This window comes from the organism of the source record quoted next, unplaced genomic scaffold (assembly GCF_019419815.1).
Source record: "Pyrus x bretschneideri cultivar Hongxiangsu unplaced genomic scaffold, Pyrus_bretschneideri_v1 Contig15, whole genome shotgun sequence".
Lineage (NCBI taxonomy): Eukaryota > Viridiplantae > Streptophyta > Magnoliopsida > Rosales > Rosaceae > Pyrus > Pyrus x bretschneideri.
Genome location: NW_025999446.1, coordinates 3,288,336 through 3,301,302, shown reverse-complemented (window position 1 = coordinate 3,301,302; position 12,967 = coordinate 3,288,336). Strand labels below are relative to the sequence as shown.

Here is a 12,967-nt window from a genome sequence, read left to right as displayed (position 1 = left end):
ATTTACTATAATATCTCAAAGTTTGGTGACAATCCAACGATTGAATGGTCATCAGTTATGAAAAATCGTACGACGGTACAATTATCCGAAAAATTTGAATATTCAAATCATCGTATCAAATTTCAACGAACGGACTTTGGATATGGGCTCAAGACATGAAGGATTTCCTATTGTCCAAAATCCATGGAAACAGATTCTCCCCCACGCGCCGCCACACGTGTCGCTGCGTGTGGTGGTTTTAGGCGACCTGAAACCCACTTTTTTGTCTAACTCCAAATTCTACCAAAATTTACAGGAGATAGAGCTCAACAAGAGGAACACGTTTTATACCTGCCACGAAGTCCAAAAGTGGACGGAATAGGGTCAATTCCGCTAATAAAGCCGGCGGGTGCCTAAAGCTTTCTTGTGTCGATTCGTCGCCCATAGTGGTACAACGAGATCAAAGATGGTCGAGATTTACTCTTGGGATGATGAGCTACAAAACCCAAGTGGTGGCATCGGCCATCGCTTCGCCGATTCACTAGAAAAATGAAAAGGGGGCAGCCGGAGCACCATTGGTTTTCATCGGTCTTTATGGCTTCACACTGCCACATACGGTGGTTAATCAAGGTGGTTCTTGGTTGGATTTTGTAGAGAGGAGTGAGAGCTTCAAGATAGTGGTGGTGGCGTCGAAAACCTCCATCGAAGTTGGCCGGAATTGACGTCTGAAAATGGGATGTTGCGAGGGTCAATTGGGTCGCGAACTGGGTTGGAGTTTCTGGGCCTTTTTGGGTCAGTTTCCTCCCCCAGAAGCTTCCTAATTTTCTGAATAAATTTAGAGACTTACTACTAATAGTAAGTCCACGTGTCTAAAGTTCTCACCACTTCCGAGGCTCGTAACTTCTCCGTTCTAACTCAGAATTAAGATCCGTTTGAACCTACATGCTCGTAGGGTCGTCCTCTATTCCAATATTTCAAGAATTATGATAAAATATATGAGCATAAAATACGTCCTCGTATAATTATGCTAACCAAATAGGGCATTTTCGTCCTTCCCCACCTAATGAAAAATTATACGACATAATTAATTCTTAATCCGAAAGCAGGATTTTACATTTTTCCCCATTTGAATTTCATAACCATAAATCGATCTTTTTTTTTCTTCACATAAACAATAAAATGAATATCCACATCATTTTAAAAATATTCAGGGTGTTACATTCGACCCCCAATATAATAAATCTCGTCCTCGAGATTTCAACCATCGAATAACGAAAAGGGATTAACGCTAATTCCAACATTCCATTTATAGGGAATAAAATCATAACCTCAATCTAAGATTTTATTCAAGTCCCAGAAATAAATACTTCCATGAAGTAATCATTCATACTTAGGTTTCCTACCATGTACATTGGTAGAATAAATATCGAAAATTCTAGCCATACACATTGGCAAAATAAATATCACCTCAAGCCATAATTCACATTGGCAAAATAAATATCACAAGCATGCACACAACATACTAAAGATTTTGGGTCATGAAATTCGCTAACCTTTTGTATCAAAAGTATGCGGTTGTATGGAATTTTGTAAGAAAATGTTCGAGAGAACTACTTGCCTCTTATGTACCCAATTCTGTGGGTTGCGTAACAAATATCACAACATATTGAAATTAGTGTAGATCTAAATGATCATTATGTGCTTGGCAGAGGTGAAGCTTATCGACTTTGTAGTATGTCGACAGTGGATGGAGCTTTGTATATGCACGTTATCTTGTTTAGCCTTTCACAAAAATGTGCGGTTGTATAAGTTTAGTGCAGCTTGCTGCTCGAAGGGCAAGCTGTAGGCAGTCTTCTGGAAACCATAGGCTAACTTAGTGCACTCAATAGCAGCTTCAAGGTTCCAGGGCAGCCATCCATAGGACGTACTACATAATGTGCCTCCTCCGTCTCTGAGGCCCGGTTCCCCATGGATTAGGCCAAGAGATCAAAAATCTTTCAGTTAGCTAAGCCTTGAAAAAGACTATAGTGGTTACTTCTAGAAATACTGACATAAGCCATTGTGCACCTAGTTACACTAGGGCAGCCCGACTCATCCACGTCTTGATACGGAGTGTATAGTTTATCTTCTTGCATTAGAGAGTAAACCCATGTGGGTGTCAGGGAATTGGTTTACCCTCTTATAATGGAGAACATGGTTGGTCCCCAGAAGGGTGCAATTCCTGCGATAAGTCCCTAAGAAAGACGTGATCTTCTTTTGAAGTGCATAAGTGATCAGTTGTTGTAAGCATGCAGCCAAGAGTATACGCTATCTTAGGGGCCCAGTCGGGAATGTACACTGCCATAATGGTTGGTTCATGACTGATCGAGCAGTTGCTTGCCAGGACGCTGCTAGAGAGGTTTGTCGTCTGCTATATTCTTACTTCAGGACATCTCTTCTGAGCACGCTGCATCTCGGTAAACTGCAAAAGCTGATTCACCAAGGTTGTCTATTGCGCGAGGGCACTTGTCAACTTTATGACTTGTCGAGACAAGTGTTGTTCGCTATTTAGGTAGGAAGAGCTTGGACGATATGCGTCTCCTTGAGTAGTGGAAGTGTAATGGACTTTGAGTGCAAGACTTCAGTTAGGATATATCTCGTCCTCCATCATTTGATCTGGATCTTTGAATGTAGAAAGTTCCGTTTGTTGTGGGTTTTGAATTTCCCACCATTGTATTTTTCTCCTACGCCTATTCAAAGAATTAAAAAATTCTAGGAATAAGAACGTAAGAAAAGTTTACATATGAATGAGAAATGAGAAACTTTGAGTGTGAGAGTCTTCTTCGAGCGTGTGAATCAACCTCTCAATGAAAACACCAATTTGTGGATGCAAATTTCCGCCGTCTTCTCCTTTGACGAAAATGCCTGCAAAATAATAACATCTAAGATTAAGGCCAAAAGCCTCACGCACCCATGATGAATGGAGGGGGGGCTTTGGCCAAAGAGTATCTAATGCCAAAGTTAGAATTCTAAAAAGAATGTGTTGTGGAGTTTATGGGTAGCAAATGACTTAGCTTTTTAGTGGGAGAATAGGACTATTTATAGGGTAGTGGCCGACCCTATTTAGAGAATAGTGGCCGGCTATATATGGTGTAATTGGAGAATAATTGCAAGATATTATTACATAATATCTTGCAATTAACATGGCAATTAATCCTAAATTAAATAGGAAAATTGGGAATTACCTTTTGAATAAGGATTTGATGAGGAGTGACAAGAGGGATTTGAATAAATACCATTTTGAACACCTTTGACTCTTCCTTGATTAAGCCGTTATTGTCTGTTGCATGCGGGTGGGAATTCCAGTGTGCATCAAGAGTAATTTTGTCCCTTTTAGCCAAAAGTCCACGTGCCACCTCCATAATTTTCTTGATTATTTTTGGCTCCACAATTTTCATATTCTTACCGTCAGTGAAAATATTGCTCAAAGTTTATAAAGTCTATAGAAACTATACACCTTCGACTCATATTTTAGTTAACCTTAAACATTGGAACATGATGTCAATGATTTGAACCGTTCATTTTCCTGCATCCTTTAAAAGATTATGTTTTCAAAAAAGAAAATCTAAAAAAGGAAATCCGGTGAGAAGAATAAAGCGTAAATGACAATCGACGGTTAAATATAAATCTAAGGTTTATGGATTATGGTGTCAAATTTCAGAGTAAACCCTTTTATGAAAGTTGTAAAGTTTATCATTACGAGTGATTGTATATTCTTTCACATTTTTTACATTTTTTACATTATTACTATGAATTTTTGTTTATTTTGAACTCCTATAAACACACTATTTACGAGGGTTTTAAAAATTCAAACGACAATGTACTTATCATTAAAGTGTAGATGATGATCATAAGCATTTGTGTATTTTTTTTTATATTTTTCAAACTAGTAAATTAATTTATATATAATTTTAATGTGTTTTGGTGTTTTTAATGTGCTTTAGAATGTTTTACTCTCACTTAAGATTAAGAGGATAAGTCACTTAGTACTACGGTCTAGTGATCATACTAGTTGATTTGGAGTCACAACAGAGTTATAGCACTAATGGTAGTAAGAAACTCTTATAATAAAAACAAATAAATGAAATTTTAACTTTAATTTTTTTAACTTATTAAAGAATAATAATACAGTAATACATATTTAATATATTATATAAATACTATGGTATTGTAGTTTGTAGTAAGTTTTTTTAGTAGTTTAAAATTATCAAAGTAACTTTTTTCTTAATGGGTCAAAATGGATTATCCGCATGTAAACTTGGTCATGACCCATTATTAACGGTTTTTAACGTATGACCTGATAACGACCTGATTAGTTAATGTGTTGATCTGAAACGCGTTATTTTCGTATTGTTTTGAGTGGGGTTAACATGTAGTGTGAAAAATTGCCAAGTCTAGCCCACAAGATAGCATGCTTTCATTTATGAGTATATATAGGCTGAAATACATAGTGACAATAAGAAGTAATCGACTGTCCATTTAATTTCAAACTGTTGCCATTCAAACTATGCTAATTCAGCTGATGATATCATCATATGTAGAACTGATGGGTTGATCAATCAAATCATGTAGATTTCTGGTTGGGAACCCAGACAACATGATCACTGGGAAGGAAATGCCAGACCGGAACCGTTCCTGGCATAACTTTGAGGACTTGGAAGGCCAAATGCTTAGGGTTCCACTCTGATGTGTCTGTATGGCAGACTGGTACTGCTTTAACATTCACCCCATCGGCACCTTTCAGGGGCACCACATATGCTGTTGTTGTTTTTGTTGCATGGCAGTAAAAAACAGCGTAGGCATAGTTCTGCTTGTGACATACGACGGATTTATCCGCCGCCAACTTCTTCACTCCAGAAGCTATTGTGTACTTCTGTAATGTAGCTCCTTTTCCGGCTTCTGTCGAAATTGCTCGAATATTTCCTCCTCCAAGCTTGGAAGTGCTGAAGTCAATCATGGACTCTAAAGAGGTAGGACAATATTTATCCTCTCTAATGCCTGGATTTTCACATTCTTGAATTGTTCCCTTGATTATATCCGCTTCCACGGACCCCGGTTTCACTGAAAATTGGTTGAAGATTTCTGGCAGCTTGTTGGACGAAAATGGGATGGATTCGGTGGTTTCGCGTGACACGAAAGTTGCTGTGTTTGAATTTGTAGTGAAGTGCAAGTTCATTGTAGTTCCAGGTTGCATATCTTTCTCCAAGAAAAAAATAGCGACGTTTGGGTCCTGATGGAGTTGGGTTTCGGTGGCTGCATACCTGTAGTCAAAAGGGTTTGGTCCTGGTTTTACTCCAACATACACGAGCTTCCCCTTGTGACCTGACACTCCTCCTTTGCCAGCACCAACATTGGTTCTCTTACCGGGCTTGCCGGCGTTCAACCCAACACCGCCTTTGCCTCCTACGTGTTTACGTTAGTGCCGGCGCCTGGCTTTCCTTTTCCAGCTTCCACGTGCACACCGCCCTTCCCGACGTTTACATTGGTGCCTCCAGGCTTTCCCTTTCCAGCGTCCACATGCACTCCAGTACCCTTCCCAACATCGACATGGGTGCCTCCGGGCTTTCCTTTGCCTACATCAACATTGACACCACCCTTTCCTACTACAACAGAGGTGCTCTTACCTTCTGTGAAATCTGCAAATTTTAGCAACATAAATGGTGAACAACTGAGAAGAGTTAGATTATTATGCTAAAATTTGGGAAAATTTTCAGATCATACATAGGAAATACCAAAATTCACCGTTAAAATTGTATCTCTAAAGTGTAGTCAAGTGTATCGACACACAGCCATTTTGTAAAGTCAAACAATTTTTTCTATCAACAACATAAGAATACCTAAAAATGTAGTCAAACTTATATCAACACATTCAATTGTAAAGTCAAATCATTGATGGTATCAACATCAACTACTTATCCTCCATTTTAAATATTTCAGTTACCCACGCTATATAAAAGTTTCTAAAAAGCAGACCGGTTGTTTTGAGATTGACTGTTCTTATTGTGGCTTTTATTGACACGTATGTAAGAAAATAAGTACATACATACAATCCAAATTTGAGCAATGATAACATTTAAGGTATTCCATCCCTTCATCTTTTATAATACAAAATTATTGCTTTTTCAGTGGATTAATATATCACTTTTAGAAGGTATAGACACATTTGTTGACATATATATAAGAGTTAATTACAAAAAACTACCTCAAGTATGGATCAAATGACACTTTTATACTTCATCTTTTAAAATTGACAATGTCATACCTCATCTTACGAATTTGTGTCAATATTATACCTTCCGTTAGCTTGGTCGTTTATTTCTCAGTTAAATGCTGACGTGGCTTGATCCGGGACCCATTTTTATTAAAAAATTAATAAAAAATTATTAAAAACAAAAAAAATAATTTAATATTATTTAAATATTAAAATAATAAAAAAATTATTTTAAAAAACCATTTTTTTTTTTCTTCTCTCTTCTTCTTCTTCCCTCTTCTTCTTCTTCTTCTGCAGGGGACGAACTGGGTTTTTTTTTTTTTTTTTTTTTTTTCTTCTCTCTTCTTCCCTCTTCTTCTTCTTCTGCAGGGGGACGAACTGGTTTTTTTTTTTTTTTTTTTCCTTCTCTCTTCTTCCCTCTTCTTCTTCTTCTTCTTCTTCTTCTTAAGGGGAACGAACTGGTTTTTTTTTTTTTTTTTTTTTTTTCTTCTTCTTCTCTCTTCTTCTTCTTCCCTCTTCTTCCCTCTTCTTGTTCTTCTTCTTCTTCTGCAGGGGGACGAACTGGGTTTTTTTTTTTTTTTTTTTTTTTTTTCTTCTCTCTTCTTCTTCCCTCTTCTTCTTCTTTTGCAGGGGGACGAACTGGTTTTTTTATTTTTTTATTTTCTTCTCTCTTCTTCTGTTTCCCTCTTCTTCTTCTTCTTCTTCTTCTCCTTCTGCGGGTTAGGTTGGGGGGGGGTTGGGTGGGATTGGACGGTTTGCTGGTGTTTTTTTTTTTTTTTTATTTATTTTTTTCTTTTTTCCCTTCTCTCTTCTTCTTCTTCTTCTGCAAGGAACAAACTGGGTTTCCCATTGGTTTTTTTTTTTTTTTTTTTTTTTTTTTTTTTGTGTTTCCTTCTTCTTCCTCCTCCTTTCTAGGTTGCAGGGGTTGAGTTTGTGGTGGGGGGAGGGGGATGAACTGGGTTTGGTTTGGTTTGGATTTTTTTTTTTTTTTTTTCTCTTCTTCTTCTTCTTCTTTCTCCTTCTTCTTTTCTGGGTTGCTGGGTTGCAGGAAGATGATAGGGAAGAGAAAGGGGGGAGATGCACGAAAGGAGAGGGAAGATAGATGATGACTAATGTTTTTTATTTTTTTTATGTACTTTTTAATTATTATTTTAATATTTAAATAATATTAAATGATTTTTTTTGTTTTTAATAATTTTTTTAATAATTTTTTAATAAAAATGGGTCCCGGATCAAGCCACGTCAGCATTTAACTGAGAAATAAACGGCCAAACTAACGGAAGGTATAACATTGACACAAATTCGTAAGATGAGGTATGACATTGTCAATTTTAAAAGATGAGGTATGAAAGTGTCATTTGACCCATACTTGAGGTAGTTTTTTGTAATTAACCCTATATATAATATCTAATACATGCATGTAGATCTTACATATATATATATATACACACGATGGTTAGGCTCACTTGTATTAGAAAATGTTTCGGTAATATTATTAGTTTGTATGTCTAAATAGAATTATTGTTTAGGAATACATAATATTTCAGCTTCTTTGAGACTTTAAATACTAACCTGTAGGCTGAAGAAGTTCACTGATAGCTCTTGGCATTTTTGAGTTTGGCAAGACAGAGTTCCAGTAAAGTTGAGGTGGTAAAGCAGCATGGCTTGCCACCAGTGTGAGCTGCAAACGGCATTTGAACTCTCATCAGTATTAAATCAGACAATGAATTAGCAAACATTATTTAACTAAAACATCAAATTAACATGGTTGCATAATTAAGAAAACACATAATATAGTAATGCTATTCTTACCACAATTTTATACCACATTTCTTTACCATCTTAGGTGGCAGATGAGTTGGACAAACTACATCATTTAATCTCAATCTTTTTATTAATTAAAACACTTAAATAATCTTAAGTGGCAGAAGAAGACTCCTCGTATACCACAATCATCATTTAATTAACAATCTTTTTATTAATTATTGATTAACATTTTAAAATTAAATGCAAATTAATTTAGATGATGTGGTTATCCATATCAGATGTCACTTAAGATGGTATACAATTGTGATACAAAAATATGGTAAGAATAGCATTATTGCATAATATATCGATATTAGAAACTTACTGTGGGAAAAGCAAGGATGTGAGGGAGAGAAAACCCCATTGTGACTGAAATATTGGAACAGAAAGCTAATGGATGAAGAAGAAAGAAGCTAAGAGCTAGCGAATGTTGTAATGAGAGCCCGTAGATTTAACATTTATAGAGGAAAATGTACCATTTACTGAAAGTTGATGGGTCCATAAGTAACACTCACACTCCACCAGTCTCGTCGACTACCCTATTTTGCTTCAACTGCCCTAGGTTCGCTCACTTTATATCGTTGATGTCGATTGGGACACGTGTAGGCCATGCAGGGGCTCAAGACAATGCAAGTGCATGAGAGTGAACAAGAAACAATATGAGTTTGGTATTATAAAGATCGGTGGGATATGTGACTGTAACTGTGAGTGAGTGCAAAATCTGAAAACAAAGAGGTGTATAGACTGGTGATGGGTTTGTATTTAATTCAGTAAGTGTTGTCTTTGTATCACAACATAAGTTCGAACTCTGTCTGTTCTTTAATATAACATCTAATTAATTTAACAAATCTATCATTTGATGAAAAATAAAAATAAAATTCAATGAGCGGCAATTAATAAAATTTTAAGGTGGTCGTAACTCTACTACATGGTACTATATGGCCAATTTGAAAATACTTCTTTAAAATATACATTTACGTATAAGCACTAAGCTTTCCAATTAGTAGCACATTAAGAATTTTAATAGAATTTAAGTTTTTTTTTTTTTTTGAAAAAGCATTTTGTGTACTTTTTTGAACTCAAAAATATTTTTCACCTTTTCTATCAATTAGAAGTGTTTTTTATGAACTGAAATTAAGCGCTCTAAATTGTTTTAAAAACACTTTCAAAGAGTTCTAATCTACTTTTATTGTATTACGTTTTAGTTGTTAATACTTGCCTTAAAATTAATGTAAATTTATCAACTAATATTAGAAAATATGTTGTATATATTGTTTACCATCGCACACAAAAAAATATATCTTTTCTTAGAGGAATGGGGGCAATCTCTTCCTCGTATCAAACTAAACGACTAACTGCCCCATTTATTAGGGTTTGGTAGGAGTTGCATGTCATCTTCTTCTCATAATTTTTTGGTGGCTTCCACGGTTCCACCAATTTTTTCTCTTTCTGTATGTTTTCATGTCCCTTTCCATATTCAGAAAAGTAATTTGGATTTAGTGTCCACGTTAGTTGAAAATAAGTAATGTAATTTTTTTTGGAAATAGACAAAAATGACAGAAGTAGGATTTTTTGAATATGCATACAGAATGCACACAACATGTACAACAATAGAACAAAAATAAAAAATTTCCTATACCTTAAAATAACCTAATTGCCCTTGTATATAAATGTATTAGTTCCTCCCATTTTTTGATTTCTCTCTACTCTCTCTCGTCTCTCTCCGTTCATTCTCTCTCTCGATCTATTATCTCCTCGGAGCCAAAATCTAAAGACCCGATAACAAGCAGGCAATAATCTCACCAAAGGTTGATGTTTTTTTTTTTTTTTTTTTTGAAGTATTTTATTTTCATGCTGGATATATTTTCAGCCCCACCTCCCTCTCTCTCCTTTATGAACAAGTGGATATTTCAGATTTCAAATTCTCACCGACTCACTTCACTCCACCAACCAATTTGTCCAATTTATTCAAATGATCCTATCAGGCAGAGGCACCCCTGCCCCTGCACACCTCCTCTAGTTTATGTTCATGTCGAGTGGAAAGAAGAAGAGAGAAGGAAGAAATTTGAGGGAAAAGAGAGAAATCAGAGTGGAAAGAAGAAAGAGAAGGATATGGACGAAATTGTTTTGTGAACTTGTTCGCTTTCTTCGTATTAAGTTCACTTATACATTGTATGTACACAACATGCACATGATATGCTTACATATCTGAGCTCAACCTAGAAACTCATAGCTCACACTATCTCTCATCCTCAATTCCAAATAAAAAAAAATGATGTACAGTGATGCAATGAGCTAAGAGTTTTTAGTATTTATACGTGGTTATTTTAGTCATTTCAATTTTGTGTATGATGTGCATGACTTTTGCATGGTTGATTTGTCTTATTTCTATCCCAAAATTAACAAAATGGGTCATCTTTGTCTATTCCTCCCACTCTTATTAGTCATTCCCTTGTGTTACAATTATAGTGTGATATTTTATACCTGCTTTGCTCCTGTCACTAGTAAAGGTTATTTCTCTAACTTTTACCTATTTATAACACGTTATCAGCACGACTCTCTAAATATAACTACTCCTCATTTCTCTTCGCCGAAAGAAAAAAAAAAGTTTCCTTTAAGGATTTGTACTGTTCATCTTCTTCCTCTGCCTCAACTGCTGGATATACCCTCGCGAAGAACTGTTTGCACCATGCCTGCTTTTAGTTCTCAACCTAACAGTTACATATATCTTTAATTTCTTGTTTGGTGTGGATCTTGATTACTAACCCAGTGTTTATTTATGTTAATTTTACTGCAATCCAAGATGGTGCGGTACAATCGCCCATCTTGAACTACAAATTTAATCTTACTGTAATCAATGATGGTGCGGTATCATCACCTATCTTGGATTGCAGATCTAATTTTACTGCAAGGTTTAGGTGGAGCGGTATTATCGCCCATCATACCTTGTATATTTAAATTTGCTTGTTGTTTAATTTCATTGCAATTTTAGGTGGTGCGATATAATCGTCCACCCTACTTTGCATATTTAAATTTTCCTGCTACTTAAGTGGTGCGGAATAATCGCCCATCCTATGAGAATGGTGTGGTACAATCACCCTCCTCATTCATCATGTAAATCTTGAGCCAGAAGTTTCGAGTGCTTATCATTTTGGCATGAAGAATTTGTAAGAACCAGAAGTTTTAACACTACATCCCCCATATTACATATTATTGCAAGTTCTTACACATCTCAATTTTCTTTTAGAAAAAAAAAATGGCGAACTTGGCAAAACTTGATTATGCTGCCCTGGACATTACTGGGAAGAATTACCTTACCTGGGTACTGGATACCAAGATCCATCTGGAAGCTGGGAATCTTGGAGATACCATTAGGGAAGAAACAGCTCATCCTCTTATGATCGGGCGAAGGCCATGATCTTTTTTCGTCGCCATCTTGATGAGAGACTAAAGAGCGAATACTTAATGGTTGAAGATCCGTTAGCTTTTTGGAAGACATTGAGAAACAGATACAATCACCAGATAACGGTGATTCTTCCGAGGGCTCACTATGAATGGACTCACCTAAGGATCCAGGATTTCAAGTCAGTGGCTGAGTACAATTCTGCGTTGTTCAGAATTACCTCTCAGATGAAGCTTTGTGGGGATACCATTATTGAGGAAGATATGCTGGAAAAGACTTTCAGCACATTTCATGCCTCTAACGTGTTCCTCTAGTAGCAGTATAGAGCGCGAAGCTTCACTGAATACAACTAGCTGATCTATGTGCTTCTGGTTGCTGAACAAAACAATGAGCTCATGTTGAAAAATCATCATTCCCGACCTACTGGATTTGCACCATTCCCAGAAGTAAATGATGCTTCCTTCGAAGTGAACGCCACATCCTCTAGTGGTAATAATCATAAACGAGGATGTGGCCATAGGCGAGGACGGTGGAACGGGAAAGGCAAGAATCATGGTGTTTAGTTTCACAACCAGGTTTCAAGGCATAATTCAGGCCCGAGCTTTAAAAATGGAAATTGCCACAAAGGCAAAGCTCGTATGAACAATCTTCTTAGAAACTCTAATGGAGTCTGCCATAGGTGTGGTGGCAATAGGCACTGGGTGCGTACTTATTGTATCCCAAAACATCTGGTAGATCTGTATCAAGCTTCCCTCAAAGAGAAGGGTGTCGAGACTAATTTTCTCGACCATGCTAAACTAATAGATATATCTGATCCAGTGTGTGACTTATCAGGATAGTTGAACACAACCCACCTAGAGGTCTCGGACTTCATGGTGGAAAGGAGAAATGAAGTATACCGGTCCGATTGAATCATTGATGTTTGATGTACTTTTATTATAGTGAACTTGTAGTTTGAAAACTAGCATTTCAGATTTAATAAAAGTGGCATTTAAATTTCTTGTTATAACTTGTTTTTAACTGTGATTCCTTTACTCAAAGAACATGGATAAAAACTATGGTCATTCTCAAAACATGAGAAATAGCAGAGATATTTGTCTTGCAGACAGCACAACCATGCACACAATACTTTGAGATCGAAAGTATTTCTCAAGATTGATGCTTACAAAAGTAAGGGTAACAACAATATTAGGGCAATCAGATATGATTGAAAGCTCAGGGAAGCCTAGATTATGTTACCAAATGGAACAATATTGTCCATACAGAATGCGTTATACACTACTTGATCTACTCGAAATTTGTTGAGTTTAAAGACATACGTTTAAATGGATACCACATTGAAACAAAAGGTGCAGAAAATGTGGAGTATCTATGCATTACCTCTAATGATACCCAGAAGCGTATATTGGAGATGTTGCATGGTTTGACGAGTGGATTGTATTATATATACATAAAGACAGTTGAATCATATATTGTCATGAACCAGAATTTCATTTATTCAAAAGTTTACATGCTTTGACATGACCGTC

At 36.3% G+C, this 12,967-nt stretch overlaps 1 pseudogene; it reads right to left on the bottom strand.

Annotated features, from left to right (window-relative positions):
* Positions 1–4,443: 4,443 nt before the first annotated feature.
* On the bottom strand, positions 4,444–8,453 carry LOC103937068 (annotated as a pseudogene).
* Between the last annotated feature and the right edge of the window lie 4,514 nt (positions 8,454–12,967).